Below are 23,515 nucleotides of genomic sequence, written 5' to 3' on the forward strand. Positions count from 1 at the left end.
CTAAAAAGGGCTTTGATAATCTGCAGAGGGTGCTGAGCTCTGTACTATGCCTGTTAACAGCAAACAAAGCTTGGCTGCTTCTCAGGCAAAGTCCCCTTTTCTTCCTATCCCCATGCCCAGCACAAAAGAAAATGTCAAGGTGACATTATATATTATACTACCTTGGATGAATCTTCAGATAAACGGTCACTCTTGAATTACAGTAGTTGCCTCTTATCCATGGTTTTGCTTCCCTTGGTTTCAGTTACCTGTGGTCAACTGCTGTCGGAAATTGAATAAACAATTTGAAATTTTAAAATGGTACGTCATTCCGAGTGGTTCACATGTGGTGAACTCTCATGCTGTGCTACTCTGTCCTGCATATGCACTCTATATAGTTTACCCTCCAGTTATTTAGTATTATAATGTCTCAGTTATCAGATAAAAAAAAAAACATACTATACAGCTGCTTCTTGACTTATGATGGGGTTATATCCAGATAAATCCACTGTAGGTTGATTATATTAAGTCACAAATTCATTTATACACCTAACCTACCAAACATTATAGATCAGCCTAGCCTTTCTTCAAGATGCTCAGAACACTTACGTTAGCCTACAGTTGGGCAGCATCAGCTAACACAAAGCCTATTTGATAATAAAGTGCTGAATAGTTCATAGAATTTATTGAATATCATAATGATGGAGAAAAACAAATTGGTTGTATAGATAATCAAAGGTTGCTACTGATCACTTACTGCTTTTGCACCATCGTAAAGTTGAAAAATCATAAGTCAAACCATCATTAAGTTAGGGAACTTCTGTATGTAGAGTTTGGTACTATCTGCAATTTAAAGCATCCACTAGGGGGACTTGAGATAAGGGGAGATCACTGTCTATGGAGAAGGAAGATATCTAAGAAGAGACCAAGCTTCATGGGAAGAATTAATGAAACAATAAAGGAAGTAAGATGAAGAGACTCTAGAATTTTAATTCTCAAGCCCCAGAAAGGATCACAGAATTTAAAGGCAATTTTCCTGAGTCCAGCCCATTCTCTTTTAGAGCTCGCCTTAGCTGATCCTGTCTGCAGGCTCTCCCAATGCTCGCGCAGTCATGTTTTCATTCTCTTTTGGCATCTTGTAGATTTAATGTTCATCTGTTGAGGCACATTGAGGTGATTTGCCAAATAACTTCTTTTGGCGAAAGGAATGTAGTGGGTTGTTATTCTTTACTCCAAATGAGCCAGACTGACTGTCTACACTGTGGGAATATGCCAGATAATTACTTTAACCGTGTCTTTCCCTTTAGCTGTGTATACATGGTTCTCGTATTCTAGATAAACTTGGTTAAAGCTCATATTGAATAATTACTGGCAAGTAGCCATGTGTTCAGAGTAATTTAATGTTCATCTTTGGTTTCTACAGGGTGCCAGTGACAAAAGCAAGTTTTGTTTATACATACGTTAGAAGGATTTTCTTTTCATAATTCAAAAGAAAATCTCCAAAACATGAAAAAAAAAAAACAAGCACTCAATTTACAAAAAAAAAAAAAAAGTTTTTGATTCCAAGTTTTCCTCAAGAGTCACAGATACAGTGCTAAGGAAAAGTTGATGTAGTTTAGCTTTTAAAAACAGAAAGACACTATAAAAGGGTACCACATGTTCTTACTGCCTTGCAAGTCGAGCAATTGTTATTACATTTAAATCATGTCTGACATATTGTTGCTCTCCCTTTTGAAATTGAGGGCCGATGTTGCTGCATTTTATTACAGAAGGTAAACAGTATGGTTTCCCATGAATTGCTGTATCTTGCAGTCTGATAGTAGCAGGCAAAACCCTTGAGTAGGAGGCAGGACATGGTGATCTAAATTGTGGGCTATTTATTAGTTTTAGAACCAGGAGCAAGACATTTAACATCCCCCTCTTTCACTTGTGAAAATGAGAATAATATCATCCTAATCTTGCAAAGCATGTTTATGAAGCATAAATTAGATAATATAGAATATCACTTTATGAGCCATAGAACACTAAAGGACAGAAAAGATATTTTAAACTGGCTTAAGATTTGTATACTTTTCAAGAACAAAATGAAATAACCCATAGGAATTACAGAGAGAAGAGAGAGAAACATGAATAAAAAGCAAATTTGCAATAGGTATTTGAAGGTTTGAAAATATTTATAATTTTAGACCCAGAATTTTCTTTCTAGGAACCTTCATTAGAATATCATGATGAATGCTATTAGTCCAGATTCTTAATAAATATAAAAAACTCCTCGTATATAAATGTCTAATAAAAAGGATGATTAAGTAAATTATGGTGCAATCATATGGGGTTATTATATAGCCACAAGCATAATATTTACATAATTATATAAATGAAGTAGAAATTTTTTTTGTCATAATGTAAAGCCAAAAATGAGGAGCCACCAATTATATCTATGGTCAAGATGTAAACTTTAAATGAATTATCAGAAAAAAACAAAATTCTGGCCAGGTGCCTGTAATCCTAACACTCTGGGAGGCCCAGGTAGGAGGATCACTTGAGGTCAGGAGTTCGAGACTAGCCTGAGCGAAAGCGTGACCCCTGTCTCTAAAAAAATAAAAACAATTAGCCAGGTGTGGTGATGTGTGCCTGTAGTCCTAGATAGCTGGGAGGCTGAGGCAGGATGATCACTTGAAACTAGTAGTTTGAGGTTGCAGTGAGCTATGATGATGCCACTATACTCTACCCAGGGCAACAAAGTGAGACCTTGTCTAAAAAAAAAAAGTGTTGGAGTTGCCTCTGAATGTTGAAGTTACAGAGATATTTGTTAATTTGTCTTTTAAAATAGTTTTTAGGTTTTCTATGACTTCCATGACCAAACGCAAGGAAATTTAATTAATTAAAATTGGACAACCATTTTATCTATAGCCAATAGTGAGCTCCATGCTCACAATGATTCCATGAAATTTTAGGACATTTTAGTAGTAAATAATGCACATTATCGATAAACCAGGTATAACTTGTGCTATCTGGAGATTTATTATAATTTTATTCATTATTTGGATTCAAGAGTTTTGATTCTTTAAGGTATTGGAGGAAACACAATACTAGAACATAGCAAATAGTTCTTTTGAAATCTCTGCTCTTATGTTAAATATTGTTCTGCAGTAAAATACTTGAAAAATGGGACCATTATAACATAATATTGATATTATTTAATAGTTGTTTTTGTCACTGATATATAAGCTTTGTAAGAGTGGCTTGAGACACAAAATTTACATTAAGGCATATATGTAGCTCAGTTTATGCATAAAACAAAATGATGTAATTTTAAGAATGTGTTTTATTTGTAGTTATACATTAATATTGTTGGCATATTACCTAAATTACTAGACAAATTGCATATCATATTTTTGGAGGGGTCATGGAGATCCCAGTTGTCTGTTTCTTATTTTTTTACAAAAATTCTCTAGGGAAAAATTATTGTAGCCGTGGGTATGGAAACATATTTTAATGTGGATGTTTGGGTCTTGTTCATCAGTATCATCTATACATAGAAGTAGTGTTAATTTCTTAGAAGTGAGTTAAAAATGAATTTCAGGCATATTTTCTGGTGAAGGACAATGGCATAGAAAACACTTTATATTCTTAACCCCATCTCTTCTTCCTGAGCCCACTAGAAGACTATATTTCCTAGCCTTCCATGCTGGGTTGTTTGAACACTGTGACTGGCAAATGAAATGTGGGCAGAAGTGATGTTAGTTATGTTGAACAAGATCTAAAAATATTCTGCAGAATCTCCCAGACTTTGTCTTCCTCTTCTATAGTGTCCATAAAAGCCATGACTTCCATATTGCCTAGTAGCCACATGGTGTTGGAAGAAAGTCATTAAAAGCTTACACATGGACATTGAAAGAAATTCTTACTGCGCTGACCCAAAGAGATTTAGCATTTCTTTATCTTGCAGCATAGTCTACAACCTGATCCTAACAAATACAAGCATGTTATTTCATAAGTTGATATTAACTCTATCATCCACTAATATTAAAGGTATGGAATTGCCCTTATGTGGGAATAAAGGTACTGCTCTTCCATGTTTCAGCCAGATAATGTAATCTCATTCAAGAATATTTTGTCAAGTGGTCAACTAAAAATGATACGAGTAGTAAAAAGAAACTTAAAAATGAGTCCATTAATGACTATCCATAATGCATGACTACATCAATTTCTCTAGGCACTTAAAAATTTATCTTTGAATTAAATTAGGCAAGAAGTCTCTATTTTGCACTCAATTATTTTGGCTCCTTATAGAATTGTTTTTACTAAGTTGAGCATTGAAATATCCTACTGTCCTTTTCTGAGGAATATTAGAAAAAAAATTTCTCTGTTGTATGGTAAGGACAGGTATACTGTACTATGATTTACTGTATTATATCATCTTTTACTATTAAATATATGGCAATGTCTCTTTTCTCAGTGCCTTTAGACAATATTTCTTTCTAATTTTGGTGTTCTGAAATCTGTATTCCTCCTAGAATTTTATTTTAAAATGATGGACACTATGACTCTACTAACTCTTTGTTTTGATTAGTGGGAGTATCACAGCCATATTTGCAACTGATCACTAGATACAAAGATGATTTTTGATGTTCTTTCTAATGAACTTTGTTCTTGACTTGACTTTATTTTTCTATTTGCATTTCCCCATATCCATAATTGATTCATATCTTTTAATTTGTTTGTTTTTTATATGTCTCTATAACAATCTGATAATCTAATGATTAATTTGTTTTGCTGAGAGTGCTTTTATTTCTTAGATAATTGAAGAAGGGAAAAGTTTGAGATACAAACATTAGTCACAATATACAGTGAATTAAATGTACATGTGAAATGTACATTTAATGTAAATGTAAAATGAAATCCAGTTTACAAAACACAAGAATGAAACAAAATTTGTTATATTGTTTATTTTAAAACTACATACTTCACAATTATAGTCCACACCCATCAAAACACATACAGCTTCCAATACATCATTGATAAAACAATAAAATAACTCTGTCCCCTCTTGAAGTAAAGAGTGCCCTACTTTGCAAATGTATATTCAAAAAATAAAGAAATCAAAACAGGAATTTACTATTTTACTTTGTGCTCCTAGAAAGCAACAGAACTAAAACAAAACAATGTTGCTATTGAAACTCAGTTATTAAAATTAATTTTCAAAACATAATATAAAAAAGCATAGAACTTAATAATTCCACCTTATAGAATATTATATTTTCATTCATAGTAAGTAAACACTTCCCCCCCAGAAAAGAACATTAATGTCAACACGCAATCAAAAACAGCATCAAAATGCTAAAGCCTATAGCCATAGATTCTAAGTTGTACAGTTTCTTTATGTGAAGTTTTATTGTTTCAGATGTTTCCATTTCTCCCATGGAAAAATTAATATCTTTAAAGCTTAATGATTATAATTAAAGTATAACTAAGGTATTCAAAAATTTCTTCCTTATACCACCAATCTCCTGAATTTACTATAATATGAAGTTGATACCATTTCTCTTTAATAAACATCTACATATGTTGAACCCATTATTATTAGTTTTGAGGGGAAAAAGATGATTTGATGGCAGGAGTGGGCAAGGAGTGAGACAGATTCCCAAGATACAATTTCATCTAGTTTGTGTTGTGTCTATATTACCTGCTACAAATAAATACAGTTAAAAGAAATGCAATGACACTTTTGCATTCACTAGTCAAATATAAAATGTAGAGTGAAAATATCTTTTGGTTTATAAGAAGTCAGCTATCTCTCTTATAGTTATTTCATCAATGTAAAGTGTCCTCTTTTCTCTGATTTCTTTCAAAATGTTTTTCTTTGTCTATGTCTATGATTTTCTGTATTTGACTATGCTACATGTAGGAATGGTGTTGTGTGTTTTGTTTTGTTTTGTTTTTGGTTTTGTCTTTGTATTGATCCTATTTGGGATTTCCTGAGATTCTTGGGTCTGTGCTGATTTCAATCACCACTTATACAAAGATTTTAACAAATATTTCTTCAAATATTTATCCTGCCTCATGTTCTCTCACTTCAGAAACACCAGTTATGTGTGTTAGACTATTTGACACAGTCCTAATATGTCTACAGTGCTCTTTTCATCTATTTTTTTTTCTTTCTTTCTAAGCTTTAATGTGGCTAATATTACTCAACTGTCTTTAAGTTCACTATTTAAAACCATGTAATAATTTTTTTTTAATTTTAGATATTGCATTTTCTCTTTTAGAATTTCAACTGGGTCAATGGGCTTTAGCCCCTCTATAAATTATTTTCCTCTTAATTATTTAACATGTTTAGAATTATTTAAGTCATGTCTATTAATTCCAATATCCAGGTCACTTTCATGTCTGACTCTATTTGTTGGGTTTATTTTTCTCTTTTTCACCTAATTTCAACTTTTTGCACATCTTTAGATTTCTGCTTGTGTGAAGAATATTTTAAACAAAAGAACATATGGATTAAACTAGATAACTTGTTTAGTTTCCTTTCCTCAGTTTCCATGCCCTTTTCCTTTCAGGTAGCTCAGATGAGGTACTGATCATTTAAATTTTACCCATGAGTAGAACTAGGCTAGCATTAGGGCATTTAATTGATGTCCCCATTTTAAAAGTGCAATGAAAGAGATCTCTATTCACCCTTTCTCCCAGCCTATAACACTCCTGTACTAAGCAAAGGGGGTTGATCATTTTGATTTGATCAGGATTTGAGTTGGCAAAGGGTTGACTTGCAGCTCAAGTTTAAGTTTAGCTCTTTATTCAACTCTAGCAATGCTGGAGCGTGACCCTATTTCTCTGCTCTTTTTCTCTTCCCATTGGTACTTACTCAGCAAAATCCTCATGAGAGACAATTGTCAGGTGAGAGATTTATTTTTGCTTTTGGAGTTCTTTTAGATTCCAATCTATTATGTCAGCCCACATGGTCCTTACATTCCAGCTGGTTTCTCGTCTTGTGACTACTTTCTGATTGTGGCAGGCCTGCTTTTTCTGTTGCTGCCTGTGCTGAGACTAAAATATTGCTCCAAGTACAAAAGCAGCCCCTGCTCTTTGCTTACCTATGAAAAACTCATCCTTCTCTATAATTTAGTTATTTTAGACATCTTTGGATGGATTATTCTTTGATTACTTGAAAGAGAAGTATGACTGTTAGTTAATCTGGTATTATGATAGAAGTCACAGTCTCTCACAAACTTCTACTTCCTACCGTAAGTGGAACTCCCAAAATAATTAAGGATTTAAATTTTCACTCTGTTGTCTCTCAGCATTGTGAGTTTATCATGTTTCTCCCTTATTATTTAATATATCACATGTAGCCTGAATCCATTCATTCATTCACTTATTTATCCTTTCATTTTTTCTGTCCCCCCAAAATTACCAATTGTGCACTCACTAAACTTTAGAGGACTTACACAGTTGCAGCAAACAAACACTCAACAGTGTTATTTATGCCAGGGAGGACCCTCAATGAAAGCCAAATAAAAATAATTCCATCTCTAGGAGTCTATAATCAAAGCTAAAATAGATTCACTTCCTCTTTCTTTGAATATGTGAGCTTTGGAGCTGTGAACAAACATCTTTCATATTCCCAGTAGAAATTTACTTTGTTTAAAAAAAAAACAAACTATTCTTCCAATAAAGAAAAATGAATCAAATACACAAAGAGAATTTCAGTTAAATAAAGGTTTATTGTGGCCTTCTGGGACATGATTGTAGTTCTTCCTGAGAACCAGCTGCATCAAAAATATCTGTGTTTTTATACTAGTCATCATTTTTTTTTATCCTTCTTATTCTTCATATGTTGACTGGTTTTCATTAACCAAAGACTTGAGGTCAATGAATATTTGCTAAAATAGGTTAATAAGACCTATACACAAATACACCTAATACAAATTAGAAATTTAGTGAGAAGGGGAAATAGGGAGGGGGGGGGAGAGAGAGAGAGAGAGAGAGCGAGTGAGCATCTGTTGCAATTAAAAGTAAAAGCTCCTGGTGTAGATATTTGTGAATGTAGATATTCATATAATTATACTGAGGTAATGTCTAATTGATGTCTCATAGACATTCACAAAACAGAACTGTGGTTCCATCCCACAGTGCTTACTCCTCCTCTGGTCTTTCCCATATCAGTTATGGGCACTTTCATTCACTTGTTGCTTAGGCAAAAGCAGTCAACAGAATCCTCATTAGCTTATTTTTGTCATGCCCACATGAATACATCAATAGCCATTTGGACTGTATCTCCAAGCCTCAGCTTAAAGCCAGTCACTCCTCAACAACTCTATGGCTACCATCCTAAATTCATGACACCATCGTCTTTATCTAGATCCAGTAACTAAAATTATCTTTTAAGATTATTAATTAGATCATCTACATCTTTTGCTAAAGCGCTTCATTTACACTTGCAATGAAAACCAAACTTGAGTAGTTGTAGGGTGGCCTACAAGCCCTACATGCAATGATCTGATGATCTCCTTCAATTCATTCCCTCTTTAACTGTGATCTAGCCTTCTGACCTGTTATCAAGTTTGTTTCCACCTTAAGAGGTTTATACCAGAACACTGCCCAGCACACAGTGGGACTGGGCATGATGGTAGAACAATATGAGTTATATGCAGACAATGGCAAGTGGTTTCCTCAGTTGGAGAAACAGATATACGGAGAAGAAGAATAGCAAAATAAATTGAAAAGGTAGCTTATGGTCATGTGGGAGAGTATATTGAAGGCAACAACAATGCCTTACTAACATATAGATGAAGAATCCTTGATCCAATCAAACATCCATATGTTTTCATATGGCTATGAACAAATATTAAGGGAAACTATAATATTAATGTGCTGTCTAAACCATTGACTGTGACCTCAAGGAGAGGTCACATAATAATAATATGATTCTGAGCTACCAAGTTCAATTTTCCATGACATGCTCTTATAGCTCCATAAAAAATTCTGGGCTAAAGAGATCCTATGGAAATTCTCATGTTTACTGTGGACAAAATAATCACATAAATATATACATGATATTTTAATGTAAAGTAAGTTCATAAATGCAATGCCTTTTTGGATAACTGCTTAGTTCATGTAAAGACTTTCAACTAGAATGTTAATAAAGTACTTTATCTTAAGGAAGATAAGCATGTTCACCACCACATAATCAAGCATCTGTAACAATTTGAATTGTGTTAATTAGATACAATAGTTAACATTTCTCAAGAAGATGAAAGCATACCAATTATTTTGTACCAGATTCCTTTGCTTTAAGTAACTCTATATTTAAGGAAAATTGGGAACACAACACTGAATTTGAGGGGAAGAAAGAGCTATTACTTCAATGTGTATTTTAATATGGAAAAGTATCTCTATTTAGAATGACTAGCTTTAACATAGGGTCACAATTAATCTGAAATAATTCTCAACAACAACAAATAGTACAACTATCTGATAAAGCCATAGAAAAGAACCAGATATATTAGATTCTTGTTTTAATCACAATCAATGTGAACCTGCTCTGTTTGGTAAGAAATGTAGACAATTCAAATAAACAGAGTCTAAATTCTATTGTAGAGGAGCTTCCAATACAGATGCAATTTGATCTGTATTGTCAAACTGGATGGTCCATTGACTTTAGATGGTCAAATAGATGCCGCAGTACTTAAAAAAAAAAACAAAAAAACAAAAAAACAAAAAAACTTTAAAAGACATGTGATTGATATTCCTTAACTTAAATGTGAACCGATTGGTGGAGAAAACAGTTGGAGCCAAAACTGAGTGTTAAGAGAGCACAGTTCCCAAAATACTACCATCCAGATAGGAAGTTTGTGTATAGTTTCTAAAGATTTTTAAACTCCTTTTAAGATATCTAATAATATGCTAAGGCATTGTTATTCATGCTACTGAGCCATTTTAAATACTATAGAGAAAACTCAAGAACTGGTAACCGTCTTTTTATAGAAGAAAAGCATTACACATCAACTGGAGAAGAAAGTTATTCCTAACTTGCAGACATTTTCACTTGAATAATTGCTCATCTTTCTCAAGATTATCATGTCCAAAACTGCTAGTTTTATTCTTCCCCAAACTAGTTTCAGTTCTTGTGTTCCTCAGCTTCTTAACCCATTTCCTAACTCTCAGCTCAGCCTTTTTTTTTTCCCTCACTCTCCCTATCCCCATTCCCACGGCCACCACATTCATCTGGGCCACCAATATCTCTCACTTGCACTTGAATTGCATTTCAAATCTAACTCGTCGTCAACCCATTCCCTCCATTCCCTCCACGGAACTTCAGCGTGGTTTCCCAAAATCATAATTCCAATTATGTCAGTGAGATGTTGTTTACCTCAGAAGAAAGTCGTGTCCCTAGGTACAATAAGGACATGATTTTCTTGAAACAAAAGTCACATGAGATAGTTTCAGATTCAGAGAGACACTGGCCCCTCTGCTCAAGTGGAGCAGCAGAACCAGGTATGTGCATTCTGCTGTACCTGAGCAGGGGAGGTGAGGATATCCGTCACTCGTCGCTGTGGCACTTAGCATAGACAGCAAAGGCTCTCTTCAGGAGAGACATGTGAGCTAAGTGCAGAGACTGTGTTTGCTGGAAAAGGGAGGTCCTGAGTGCCAAGGCCAAGGACCATAATGTCCAGGGGCATTAGGTTAAAATAGATGTGCTATCAATACAGTTGGCCACAGCGAAAAGTAGGATTTTGTGCCCCCAGTGATTTGTTTGAGTGGGAAAAATATCAAAGTAAGTTTTCAGAAACAAGATTGGGCAGGTAAAGGTCAGCATTTGAATTTATGAAGCATGGTCATTCCAGTGACCATATTTTTATGTCTGATATGCAGGGTACTCTCTTCTTAGTGTCAAAGTACCAGGAAATTGAGCTAAACATAGAAAGTATAGAACAGGAAGGAAGAAAATTAAATGTGTTAGAGAAATAATGAATTGGGGTTGTTAATTTCTAGGCCATATATAGTGAAGATCACTGAACTACCTACATTCTTTATTAAGAGACCCATAAAATTGAATGATAATTGGAAGATTATGAGCTAAACATAGTATAGAATGGGAAGGAAGAAAATTAAATGGGTTAGAGAAATAATGAATTTGGGCTGCTAATTTCTAGGCCATACATAGTGAAGATCACTGAACTACTTATATTCTCTATTAAGAGACCCATGAATGGAGAAGAGACGAGCAGACGAAAAGAAAGCAACTGAATTGGAAAGCCGCTAAGTGGGAGGTGGGAAAGAAAAGGGAGTGAGTAGTAAAGTTTTCCAACTTATCTGTAATAAAATCTGACTGATGTTATGAGAAAACCTAATTAACTCTCTTTATTTTCCAAAAGCCATGTTTGCTATCAAGATACAGTTATGCCTACATAAAGTAAATGGGCAAGGAAACTTTATTTTTTTGTTCTTTAGGCTTAAAATTTCTGTAGCACTTATGCAAGAAACAGCTTCTGCTTAGACTTTGAAGTCTCTGAACAGAGACTCCCTCTCTGTTGTACTTCCTGTGAAATATTCTTTTGGTGTGTTTGTGTACAGGTACATGCTCGCATGGTGTTTATGTTTTTATCATTGTTTCCCTTCCCCTTCTAACCCAGATTACTGTTCCTTATCTGGCTCATTCATGCTGACAACTACAATGACACATCACATTTCCCATTTCTTTACCTTGTTATTTTTACCTAGTACTGTTATTACTATTTTACAGAGGAATAAAGGGGGTGGAAGCTGTGACTGTTCCAATGCGAATGTTGTATGCAATGGTCTCAGGGCTTGCTTACTAATATTTGAATGTGAATCAGCCAGCATCCGAGGTGGTTCAATTCAGGATAGACTCTTACCATTATTTATTTAATTTAATTTTTTCCATTTGTCATCTTTTAACTGAGCTCCATTGGGTCTGGCAGGACCAGAGAACTTGTGATATATACTCAGGTCTATGTCTTTCTAGGCCACCAGCAAATACTTGGCAGCCAGTTTCCGTAGTGACTTGCATGTCTCTTCCATTGCACACATATTGGCCACAATCTTAAATTTCTACTCTAAACATTAATAACAAATTTAAGAAAAATATCTTTTTGACAACATTTTCTTCTGTTTGAAATGACTGTCCTTAGCAATGATGACATCTCTACATTAAGAGTTGTGGAAACATGTTAATGTAACTATTCAGTAGTGAATTGAAGATACGTGAACCAAGGGAAGAATAATACAGTGGACAAAAACGTTTGCCTCCCTCCTTTCAAGCCTGCAGATTTGGTCTGTTTTATTAGACTTGCTTATAATTCTCCATGTAGCAGCATAGATTTTGAATTTTATGGAAAAGTCTTTTTAGATCCTTACGATAGTCTTGCTGTCAGTCTTAATTTTAAATGATATGCATTTTAATTGTGTTTTGTTCTGTTGGTTTTACTTTTCTTAAGTGTTGGGTGGGAAATTAGCATAGGTTGCAATGTTCTTTCTAGCCAGGCACCATTTTAAACTAAAGATTGCATTGTACAATTCTTAATATTATTTTATTGTTATTGTTTCTTCCCTTTTATCTTTCCCTTAGATGCCAACCCAAGATCAGAAACATTTTGCCAACATCTGTTTATTATTTTATTTAAACGCAAGGAACATAAGACTGTGTACATGTACAATGTTTATAGGTTTACATATAGCCCTCAGATGACTTCTCCACATTTATTCTTGATGATCTGGCTCCAAACCCATCTTTTATATTCAATTCTTGGGTTTTCTTTTTTCTTTTTTTCCTCTTCTTGGCTTCAAAACCAAGCATGTTTCTAAGTGGTACTGGTTGTATGATCACAACAGAATCTCAAACAAGCCAATGCTTTATGTTTTATGTTCAAACTAACAAATATATCCCATGACTTATATGAATGCCTTTACAGCAAAGCCAAAAAGATGAGAGCTGAATCATACCCACCACTCATTCTGAGGTTCTTTCAAGTGTGAAGAAATTATAGAAAAGTCAGGATGTTCTTGCCCTCTATCTAATTTGTTAATAAATGCATAAAGTGTCAGGTATTTTTTTTTTTTTACTTTTAAATTATCTCCACAGCAAACGAATGGTGGCAGAGCATTTTATACTTTTCAAGCGTAAGTAAAAATTTCTAAAGTTGCAGAGCTATCTACATACCATTCCAAACCACTGAGATTTAGCTGTAAACAAGACTCAGCTTTCTGGCCTGTTAATTTCATTAGGAGTTTTTCCTTCTAGCTTCAAAGCCATGTCTCTCACCTGTGCTTGGTTAAGAATAAATTTGCAGGAAAAGCTGTTTAATGGAATGAGACCTAGAATTATTGTGGGAGGGAGGCGTTTCTTGCAAATACTTTTGTCAAGTTAGAAACTATCTAACAGTTGGGAATAGAGATTCTAATTCAGTTAGGCAATTTGGATCACAGATACTTTTTCGAATTATTTGAATAAGGAAAATGGCATAGATTTGTTTCTCCCACTCTACAACTGAATAGCATAAATGTTACTGGAGAAAAAGTAAATATTATCAGTATGGAACAAAACTGCAAAATAAACAGCATTAATGTATATTTCTTATACTTTTCTTTTTGTAAATAGATTCGATTTTTTTTAAAAAATCCCATATTGCTTATCTATAATGATTTTTTAGAACTTAGATCAAACCATTTCCCTTGGAAGTTTCAATTATAAAGTGCTGGCCGGGCGCGGTGGCTCACGCCTGTAATCCTAGCTCTCTGGGAGGCCGAGGCGGGCGGATTGCTCAAGGTCAGGAGTTCAAAACCAGCCTGAGCAAGAGCGAGACCCCGTCTCTACTATAAATAGAAAAAAATTAATTGGCCAACTGATATGTATATAAAAAAAAAAAAAATTAGCCGGGCATGGTGGCGCATGCCTGTAGTCCCAGCTACTCGGGAGGCTGAGGCAGAAGGATCGCTCGAGCCCAGGAGTGTGAGGTTGCTGTGAGCTAGGCTGACGCCACGGCACTCACTCTAGCCTGGACAACAAAGCGAGACTCTGTCTCAAAAAAAAAAAAAAAAAAAAAAAAAAAAAATAAAGTGTTAGTTTCAGGACCACTAAGTAGTTATCATAGACATTTAAAATACTTTTATGGTTGTGATTTTGTGGCTTTTGAAAAATATAGCCAGTCCCCAACTGACCAAAAATTTATCCTGCAAATATTTTTGCAAAATAAAGGATAGCTTTTTGGTCAGTTTGGTGATCATTATTGAGTCCTACACCCATATTTAGTTTAGATTTGGAAGTTGTTTGTGTTTGTTCATCATTTTTTTCTGTTGTCTTTCCATAGACTGAATTATTCCATTGATAGTCAAAATGGGTACTTAATTATATATCAAGTATAATGTATGCATTTACCAAATATAAATATGTTTTACAGAATGAAGGTCTTACTCGAGGGGGGAGGGGGGCATGGGCAATATATGTAACCTTAACACTTGTACCCCCATAATACGCTAAAACAAAAAAAAATAAAAATTCCAAAAACAAAAGTAAAAATAAAATCATAAGGTTATTCTAATGATAATGCAATTTTGATTGAATTTGAGCTAAAATGTCTAATAGCTATTTCAAATTGTCACAGGAAAAACAAATAAATACAGTAGTGGTTACCAACTAATAGTTTTTTAGACTTTTAGGGGGTATTTGACGATGTCTAGAGACATTTGTGGTTGTCACAACAGGCAAATGGTGGAGGGTGCCTACTGGCATCTCATTCGTAGAATTTAGGGATTTTGCTAACCACTTTGTAGGTGAGAATACCCAGGTTCAGAGAGGTTAATAAAGTTACATAAGGTCCACTCAAAGCGAGTGCCTGGCAGAGCCATGATCTAAATTAAGGAATCAATTGCTAGAGCTGAAGCTTTAAGCCTCACTACAGTGTAGAGATTGACAGTTTAGTACACATCAGCTCACACAGGGATCTGATGATTTATTATTATTTTTATTTCTTCTAAGAGCAAAGAAATGACATGGGAGAATTTTCATGACAAATTGACAAGATCTTGTTTAGGTTTAAAAAACAGAAATGGTTCTACTTGCACTGTGGAGAACGGATGTCAAAATTAATGGGGGTAAGAGTGAGACGGATGAAGGTGGAGGTGGTTGGCAATTTTGTGGAGAGAATACATGGTGCTATGCAGGGGCAGTGGAGAGACGTGGATATGCATATTTTGATCCATTTATAAACTAAATATTGACCTTCTATGAATGCCTACAGCAGGGCATCTAATTGATCAGTCAACTAATTAAGACTCTTTTGATGGCTCGTTAATTGCTTTACAATATTAAACTCAAGAATAAACAAATAATGCAAATATTTTCTCCCATTCTGTAAGGCAAAGGCAAATATATGTAACCTAAACATTGGTACCTCATAATATTATGAACTAAAAATAAAATTTAAAAACTATGCATCTAACATTTGATGTATCAGTTACAGATTTTACCACACAAAAAAGTGATGCTGGATCCCCTTTTCCTGGCTTTTTATCCAACTGAAAATTTCTGATGTCTAAATAGTTCCACTAGGATATCCACTTTTTACAAATATTTTCATGTGAAATTTGAAATTACATATGCATGTGCACATATAAAACCTGAATTCTTTCTTTAAATATTTAAATAAAATAATTTAACTTTGGTATTTAAAATGGAAATTTGGAAAGCAATTAGAAATAATTATTGCTTAGCTATCCCTACTGCATAGGTTAGGATACAGACTCTCAAACATATGAAAAGAATCAACGAAAGCAATTCTACTGGAAATGAGGAAGCCGGCATCTAAACCCAAGCATTTCTCACCAGGTTAGTGCTTCCCATGGAAGCAGGTGCTCAAGACTCAACCACCCACTCTAAATAAATTTTAAAAATAATTATTGTACAGGCTAATAACTACAGTTCATGAATTTTTATAATTGTTCTTTTTTCATACAGCCACTTGGAACATTTAGTTAAAACACTCAGAAATCCTAATATTCAGCAAAAAATTGAAGATATTTCTGAAAAACAAAAATATTTCTACAACTAATCCAATTATGTTTAGATAAAAATGTGTGCGTGTGTGTGTTTGTACACATTGAATAATCTGCTTCAGCATGTGGTGTGTCTGTAAGCATAGCTAGTAATGATAACATAATACACTCTCAATACATCTTAGAATAGCGCTAAAAAAAATAGGTACCATAAATAATATTTGAGCTGGTAGTTTGAAAAGTAAAACAAAACAAAAACAAAAACCTTTTAAGTCTTTGAAATTCTGCTCTTGCAGGAAATGCCTAGAAAAACCATCTTTGGCATTTTCCATATACTTCTTGTTCAGGAAACCACTTAAAGTTTACAAGATTTATTCTATATATTTGAAACAAAATACTTTCTGTTTCATGAGATTTTGTTGAATGATATTTGTTTTCAAGATGTTTGTCACCATTTGTAAGTAAAATAAAATATAGGGGATTTTCATACTGGAGATGTTTTGTTCTGCCCGTCTCCAGAGCAGGCGTCTGAATTAGACAGTCCAGAAAGAACTATTTCTTTTTACATTTATTAAGTACTAACTCTACTCAGGCCTCTTTGAGGACAACAGAGACCGATTGCAAATTTCCTGAAGTTGCTATGGATTTAATATGCCAAGAACTTCTTTTTTCATAAAATAGAACATTCTTAATAGTTTAGAATACTTTTTTTCTCAAAGAAAAAGGAAAAGAAAAGAAATTTTCCTGCTATGAAAGGGTTTCAGATTCCAAAGTGTAATATTTCTGCTTTGGTAAAAATATGCTATTAATTAGAGTTAAGAACAAAAAATAAATAAATACCTCACCTTTCACCTGAGATTTTGAAAAGCCTTGTACATATTAGGGAAGTTTCATGGCCTCACACTGAAAGATGGACCCTATATTCAGACCTGGAAGAGAAGTATAAATGACATGTTTTTTTAAATAGGCAGGGATTGCATATCTGGATACCTGTGGTAGGTCATTTGCAAAGGTGCCTGAAATGATTGTTCTCCTGGTATCTGCACACTGACTCTAGAGTTAGTTAATGAGACAATAACAAACTTGACACAAACAGAGACCTGAAAAATGCTTGTGCCTTGGGACCTGGGAGCCCTGCAACCACTACCATGTGAATGAGTCTTGGCTAAGCTGCTGGAGCATAAGACACATGTAGGCTAGTGTCCTCACCACCTTAGCTGGCATTGAACTTATCGGCAAAGTACCAGTGAAGCCATCCTAGGCTATCCAGCTCTGGCCAAACCAGCACAGACTTGAAGGACTCTCCAGACACCTAAAGATTTATAAAAATTAATAAATAGTTATGGTTCTAAGGGGCTAAGTTTTAGGGTGGTTTGTTACAGAGCAAAAACTAATAAATTAACTATATTTGATACATCAGTGGGATCTAATGAAAGAGAGGGAGGGGAAAAAGAAGGGCCTCCCAACAGGATCCAGAGTTTAGGGAAACATAATTATAGTCACAGCCAAGGTACTAAAAGTAGAGATGGAGCATGGTTCCAGGTTCCAGGTTCTCAGCTTATTCCATCCTTTTTCTCTTATTGACCAAACCAAATTAGAAGCCAACAGGTGAGGAAGTTAGGTGTGGCATCCCTAGAGCACAAGTATCCCAGGGTACAGGACAGGGCAGAGAAGGAGAGAAAGAGCATGAGTCTGAAGGGGAAATTGGGGGAAAAGTGACATAATTCTTCTTACCATGTTCCTCACTTTCTCAACATATAACAGCAACAAGTCAAGGCAGGATTAAAAAAAAGCACTGACTCAAATGTATTACAATCTAGAATTCTGGTTTCCGGTCTTTAATTCAAAGAGAGAAGAGAGATCCCATGTATATGGGCTTAGAGGTAGAATGACTGGGATGTGAATTCTGCTTCTACCAGGTATAGTGGTATAACAGGCAAATAGCCCAACCTGAGTCTCAGCTTCACCATCTGTAAAAACGGAACAATAATATTTTCTGGAAGTGTTTTATAAGGATGCATGGCATCGTAAGTGATAACTTTCTTTTTCTTTCTAGACATATCATTGTCACTCACAAATGCTCTTTAAAATGTGACATTGCAATTCAAAATATGTATAACCATATAAGTGAAAAAAACCTCAAAATCCCAAGTGGTAAATTACTGAGTTCCAAAACTATCGCCCCCAAGGACTTTTCCTTTTTTAATATTCCAAGGTTATAAATAAATCCTACTTGTATGTGCACTTGTGACCTCTATTGTTTTAGAGATTGGTTCCCTGATCTTTATTTTTCTTCCTCAAAGTTTTCACATGCCACACACCAAGACGCACACTTTCTTTCTTGTGTACTTTAGGCATTAATTTCTTATCAAATGCAGTTCAGCACCAAATCACAATTTCCAGGCAAAAATGAGATCAAGGACAGGACCTTTCAAAAATCACTGGATTATGTACTTGCAGAAATACCACCTTACATTTCATTATTAATAAAATCCATTTGCATGCCACTAATATTCTGTAGATTCTTACTGTAACTGGTATTAATTCTGTCTTTTGGAGGTTGTGAATTCCGCACAATCCTGCTGGCCAGAAATTGCCTGGGAAGAATCTGAAAATGTGTATATTTGATGCAGCTTGCGATGTGAGGAAACAATCTCGCAGCCTTAAAATCCTTCATAAAATTAAATATTATCTTAAGAAATCCTAATTAAATTAATCTTCAACTCCATCTTCACTTTCATTTCTGTGACTTCATTCTAGGCTGGCCTGCATGTGACCTGGAGCACCATTGGCTTCGCATTAGATGAAATGTTACTAAAGCCTCAAAAAAATAACCTTTTAATCGCCTTTTAAACTGTATAAAGAGAATCCACTCTTCAGTGTGACATCATTCTATGATGGTTCGAGCACATTAATTTGATTCCCTTGTTGTACTGATTTATCTTAGTCTATACCGATAACTAACCAGATGTTGAAATATTAAAATAGGTTATCTCTTTACATTTCTGCTCAAAGATGTTGTAACCAAAGAACACCTCGGTATTTCCCGAACAGTTTTGAATTTATTAATTATGCATTTATTTCATGGGTCCTGCAAAGAAAACCAAAAATAACAGTCTAGTTGGGATAATAGCAAAGATTTCTGAGGGAGCGAAAGTTACTTTAGAGACACAGTGACAAGTGATCATTTTGAAGTCCCTGAAGTAATGCCAAAGCAATTTTACAGTGACACATACTGATTGTTCTATGAACATCAGATCTGCTATCTACTAAAGTTGTTGTTCCCACATTTCACAAAGTGGTACTCTATTTTTTCCTGAAGACTAACTATAACCTAAAAATGAAGTTATAGTAGAAATTGACTACCTTTTATAGGAAATAACAAAAGTTCTTTGCTTTATAATCTGTGAATAATGTCAATATAATTCTTTCATATATATCTGCCATTTCCAGCTTAGTGATTTTAAAATATTGTTTAAATGTATTGCTGAATAAGTCAACTTTATCTTTATGTATAACATTTCATACTCCAATCTATACATTATATGTCAAAACCACTCCAGATTTTCTTTTTATTTCCTCAAAGACCCTAATTGATCTAGGTTTCTATTAGTGGAAGCAAATGGCAACATATAACTGCTGACTGATGTACGTGGATTTATTTCTCAATAAGTTTTGAAATAAATTTGAAATTTCAAAATAAATTTTTGAAATAGGCCAATTTCAAAATGACAAACTTAAAAATTTTAACTTTGTGGTTGCTTTTCAACATTTTTATCTCGTGTGAAAGCAAGGTTCTTACAAATTTACCTCACCATTAGTTAACTGTTTAATTCATACGCATGGGTCAGCAGCTCTATTTTGCCATTTACTTCCACTAACAGAAACCTAGCTGACTTAGATCCTTGGAGAGAAAAAAAGAAAATCTGGAGTGGTTTTCACATATAGGATATTAATAGGAGTGAAAAATGTTAGAAAGAAAAATAAAGTTGACTTATTCAGCAGTACCTTTAAACAATATTTTTAAATCACTGGACTGGAAATGGAGGATGCACGTAAGAATCATACTTATTCACAAATTATAAAGCAAAGAATGTCCATTATTTCCTATAAAAGATAGTCAATTACTATAGAATGAAAAAGTATAGACACATTTATTCTGGCTTTATCAACCTGAAATGTCTAGTGTAAGAAAATAGCCTTTGAGCTGTGCTTTGAGGTGATCTGAGTGTGTGAAAGATGTTGGTCACCTGGCATAAAGGGTGCTGTCATTTCAAATATGGAAAATAAGTTTAGGAAAGGTGGCAAATGCTTAGTGAGTGGCGAGTTGTTCAGTGTGGCCAGTAACAGAGGCATCTAATGGAGAGTGTATATTTTTGTGATATTGTCAGGCAACATGGACTTATGTTTGAAAAATATAATTCATATGGGACATTGAAAAGATGGAAGGGGAGAACTGTTTGCATTAGACCGCTAAGAGGTTTTTCATAGATACCTTTTATAAATTGAGGAAGTTTCCTTCTATTGCTGGTTTGTTGACTGTTGTTATCATGAAAGGGCATAGAATTTTGTCAAATGCACTTTATGTACATATTGATATGATCTTCTAGGTTTTGTCCTACATTTTATCAATATGGTTTATAACATTGATTTTCATAAGTTGAACCAGACTTCTTGCATTTCTGGGATAAATCACACTGGTTATGGTGTACAATGCCAAATATATATATATATATATATATATATACACACACACACACATATATATATATTATATTTCACTCTATTCAATTTGCTGATAACTTGTTTAGGATTTTTGTGTCCATTTGCATAAAGGATATTTTAATAGCCAGGCTCTAAATTGTTATGGTTTTATAAAAGTTTGAATACACATTATCTATCTATCTATGTGTTTATATAGATACATGTTTGTATATATAAAATTCTGTCACTGAAAGTGACAAGACTAGATTTAAGATACAGAAAATGGGATCGATTGAAGCCTTTGGGCTTTTTGTTGTTGTTGTTGTTTTTCCATAGCTCTGTTTTTCCAGTGACCAACATAGTACTAAAATGCTTAAAGCTTACATTACTCTTCTTTCTCTTTATGGCCAGCTATGTCTTGTATGTTTCCTCATCGCCTTGTACCCACCCCACCTGCACCAAATTAGCCAGTCTCAGACCCTCATTACCATCTAGAAGTACTAATTGTACCATCTTCTAAATACTCTCTATGCATCCATCTCATGTCCTTGCTAAGAAATTCTATTTCAGGTTGCCAGGTTAATATTCAAAGTTCATATTTATCAAAGACCTAAGTCTTTAGAAATATCTCTTTTTTTTCTGCTAAAGAAAGCAAGGCGATTGCTTACTTAGTTGTAGATCACCTTTCTACCAGTTGTAGTTATTTGGCCTCTGCCAAATTTTGACAATAACTCCCACAACGTTACTTTAGCCACCCTTCAATCTGTGCACATGGAACTCTTGAATGAGAAATGGGTTCCCTGAGTTTAGAAAATATTTCTCATTTGTATCAAATGAATGATACCTCTGAACATTAAATACATGTGCAGGTGTGAATTTTATAGGCCTGAAACTGCAATATATATATATATATATTTTCTATCACTCACTTAAATCTTTATTCCAAATTCTCATTTGTCTCTCTGATAGAATATTAATATTGTTAATAAAAACAGTTAATTTAGGTTTTTCTCTCTAGAGTTGCATTAAGTTTCAGGGCAGAGGAGGGTGTGGTAATATCAAGCTATTGAAATTAGGTGTCGACTCCTCAGGCATCTATGTGTCAGTCTACAGGTGGATTGTACAGCCTCACCTGGCATTTCACTCCCCTGTGCTGTCATCTTCTGAGAATTCTGTCTTTAATTGTATGGTTTAAGCACCATTGTACCTGAATTTGATGCCTTTCAAGGTCTAGGATCCCCCTCCTTCAGCTTTCCCACACCACAGAAACCATCAGTTAATGCCTCCTACGAATCTAGGACTACTATGTATCCAAAGGTAGGATTCTGTCTTTAAAACTCAGAAACTGAGAATTGAGGTATTTTCTCTGTCTTTGAATTTGTGGTTTAATAATTGTTCTTTGAAAGCAGTGATATGAAAAATCTTAAAGAATGGCCACAATGTACCAAACAGTGAAGGTCCTAAGAAATTTTAATAGTGTTCAACCATGCGTGGGATCTACAAATGCCCAGTCACTGAAGGAAGTTTCCTGGACATTTTCAAAGGAACTTTGTAAACCATGAAACCTATGCCAGCATTACATTTTCCCATTTCTTAAATCTTAGGCCTTAATCTGTAGCATAACTTACATGGAAATGTTTCCTAACACTCTCCATGTCAATAGTTTTGAGCATCTATCACAACTGCAATGAAACATTAATACTTTATTTAATATCTGGCATCCTTGACAAAATATAAACTCTATATAGAGAGCTTAGGAACTGTGTGTCTTATTTATCCCTGAATCTCCAGAAATTGGAGTACAATGCATATTTTAAATACACACAAACTCTTCTTGACTCTGTATATATGTCAGTCTCTAGCAGATTCTATTGAAAACCTACCATTTGCCTGGCTATGAGCTAATTAGCAGATAGATTTTTAATAAATGAATGAAAGCCTTTATAACCTCAGTTATGGTTTCAAGTCAAGATTTATTTTTTCCCCCCGAACTGTTCAGACAAGTAGGTGATAAATGGGATCTGAATATTGGTTTATGTTATTTCCTCTTTAACGCTGCTGAGAAAATGGTTCCATGGTGTGCTTTGACTTAGCTTCGCAGCCCAAGCACAAGATTTGTTCTTTTTATACTCAGAGTTTTATGCTGACTTATTTTTCTTTCTTTATTCTTTTTGCCTCTGTTAGGTTATTTTATCTCACTACCATAGAATATCTGAAGTTGAAAACAGGAATAGTGTTGATCCTTTTATAGTTCATAAGTGTGATAATGTGCATGAGTGAGATGTGTCTCCCTCAAACAGTTATAACGTCAACACATTACCCGTCTGATGAGAAAAATATGTTCTATGTCTTGATTATGGTGGTAGATACATGACTGTATGTATTAGTCAAAATTCACAGAATGCTATAGCTAATAAGGGTAAATTTTATTATATGTAAATTATACCTCAATATATATTACATATAACATACTGCATATATATGTGATATTCATATATATGAATATATATACTTACTGTATGGAAGTTATACCTCAATAAATGTGACATAATAATTATGACAAAAAAAAAAAAAAAAGGAATAGTGTTTAGTAACATTTATATCTCTGAAGTCAGACAGACCAGATTTGACTCTGCCCTTGACCAGGTATATGATCTTTGATAAGTTATGAACATTCCCAGTCCCTCATCTTTTGCATCTTAACATAATAGTGTTCATCTCAGTGGATTGTTCTGAATAGTGTGCTCAGCATAAAAGAATCAGTAATAATAACAGTGTGGCCAGGCACAGTGGCTCACACCTATAAATTCTAGCACTC

The 23,515-nt window shown here is 34.3% G+C and overlaps 1 pseudogene; it reads left to right on the forward strand.

The window, feature by feature from the left end:
- Window positions 1-22,936: 22,936 nt before the first annotated feature.
- Window positions 22,937-23,027, forward strand: LOC142862361 (uncharacterized; annotated as a pseudogene).
- Window positions 23,028-23,515: the final 488 nt, after the last annotated feature.

Source organism: Microcebus murinus, chromosome 18 (assembly GCF_040939455.1).
Source record: "Microcebus murinus isolate Inina chromosome 18, M.murinus_Inina_mat1.0, whole genome shotgun sequence".
NCBI lineage: Eukaryota > Metazoa > Chordata > Mammalia > Primates > Cheirogaleidae > Microcebus > Microcebus murinus.